The 2,276-nt window shown below is 35.5% G+C and overlaps 1 non-coding gene across 1 annotated transcript; it reads left to right on the plus strand.

Annotated features, from left to right (window-relative positions):
* Positions 1-796: 796 nt before the first annotated feature.
* On the plus strand, positions 797-900 carry LOC112096522. Its single transcript, XR_002904425.1, has one exon. It is a non-coding gene; the product is annotated as a small nucleolar RNA R71 (small nucleolar RNA).
* The last annotated feature ends 1,376 nt before the right edge of the window (positions 901-2,276 follow it).

Consider the following 2,276-nt stretch of genomic DNA (forward strand, 5'->3'; position numbering starts at 1 on the left):
TGCTTCATGTACTCCTTTAGGATTAGGCACTGGTTGACTTGGAAATTTACCTTTCTCAACAGTCATTGCCAAGGTCTGAACTGAAGAAGCAAGTTGTCCCACCATCTTCTCGAGGCTTGAAACTGATTGGGCTTGTGAGTTGAAGCCTGCTCTCAATTCATTTCGTAGTCCATCAATGGTGTGGTTCTGTTGCTCAATCGTGGAGTGAGTAACATTCTTGAAATTCTGGAATGCATCCTCCCATGGTTTGGGTTGAGAGTAGTTCTGGTTTTGATTGTATGGTCTGAATGGTGGCTGAGAGGCTTGAGGATTTTGAGGAATTTGTTGCATTGGTGGAGTTGCTGGTCCATTCTGTTGGAATCCTTGAGACCATGAAAAATTGGGGTGGTCTCTCCATCCAGGATTATATGTGTTGGAGTATGGGTTGTAATTCGATGGTTTTCTCATTACACCTATGGCATTGGCTTGATCTGAGTATGAGTCATGGTCATGTGATTCTGTTGATTTAGCAGTCGATAACGATGCTATTTGTCGAGCAAGACCTTCAACCATCTCCTTGACTTCTTTGATTTCCGAAGTTGACTCGCCAATTTGAACCTCATTTACTCCCTTAACTCTTCTAGTATTCCTGAGTGATCGACTCCGTTGTTGGGAATTATCCGCTTGTCGCTGGAAGAATTCCCAAATCTCTGATGCACTTTTTGACATTAGCTCTCCTCCACTTGTTGCCATTAGCCATTCTTGCACATTCGGCAATAATCCCTCCAAAAAGTATTGGCATTGATGCCATTTTTCGTACCCATGATGTGGACATTTCAAGAGTAGCCCATTGAATCGCTCCCAAGTTTCAAAAAACTGCTCGTCTTCTCTCTGAGTAAACTCCGAGATTTCCCTGCGAATAGCGTTGGTTTTATGAACTGGGAAATATTTATTCAAAAATTTTGTTACCATTTGTTCCCATGATGAAATGCTATTGGCAGGCAATGTATTTAACCATGAACGAGCTCTATACTTTAAAGAAAATTGGAATAATCTAAGTTTAACATCATCATCTGAAAAATTCTCATATTTAAATGTTTGACAAATGGCATGAAAATCATTCAAATGATTATATGGGTCCTCATTTTCTAAGCCATAGAATGTGGGGAGACAATTTAGCACACTAGGTTTTAATTCAAAACTCCTAGCAGCTACATTTGGGTATCTTATACATGATGTGCTCAAATTAACTAAGGGACTAAAGTAGTCCTTAAATGGCCTCTCCTGTGGTGCTTGTAAATCCATTTTATTTTTAACGTGTTTGTGTGTGCGAAGTGTTTTTTCTAATTCAAAGTCTATAGGTTCAAGATTAAGTAATAATGACCTACGACCATGCATGCAAAATAAAATAAAAATAAAAATAAAGATGGGAACAAAACAAATAAAAATAAAGAAGAGGGAGAAATTATGATACTAACCTTATTGCGCTATTACAACCTTTCTATAAAAATACACAAAAATAAATACGTGAAATAAATTAAAAATTAAATTAATAAAATAAACAAAAATTACAAAGAAAAAATAAATTGAAAATTAAATTACAGAATTTTAAAGAAGAGAAAAAGAAAAGAAATACTAACCTTTAAATGTAGATTTACTTTTTTTTTTAATAAAAAAAAATACAAGAAAACAAATAAAAGAAATTATTCACAAAAGTTAATTCTATGAATTAAAATTACTTACCTCCCCGGCAACGGCGCCAAAAACTTGTTGTGCAAATTTTAATGAACTCGCAAGCGCACGAATCTATTGTAGTATACATTAATGGTAACGAGTGTCGATCCCACGAGGAGGTGGATTTTAATTATATGTAGAATTAATTTTGTAAATAAGTGATTGGATTTGTGGTGGAAATGATTTGGAATATGCTAAAACTTAAATTAAAATGGCGAGAATAAATTCTAAAATTGGAATTGAAATGGCGAGAATAAATTGAAGAGAATTCTATTGAAGTGACGTACTTGGGTATCTGGATCCGTATCAACATGCATCATGGGCTAAATAATCCTTATTAATGCCAATTAAATCATGAGGGGGGAATCCACACCTCATGAACCACGCTCTAATCAATATGGTGCTAAGGGCTTATCGTGCCAAATAATAATAACCTTATACTAGAGAGCCGGTGTAACCAAGGCGGTATCTAGACAAGATCAGTATTATTTGTCGACGATAAGTCAAATCATCCACAAAAACTAGAGGGGAAAAGAAAATAAATTTACCAAATAAAGCCCATG

The sequence above is a fragment of the Citrus clementina genome, unplaced genomic scaffold, assembly GCF_000493195.1.
Source record: "Citrus clementina cultivar Clemenules unplaced genomic scaffold, Citrus_clementina_v1.0 scaffold_8, whole genome shotgun sequence".
NCBI lineage: Eukaryota > Viridiplantae > Streptophyta > Magnoliopsida > Sapindales > Rutaceae > Citrus > Citrus x clementina.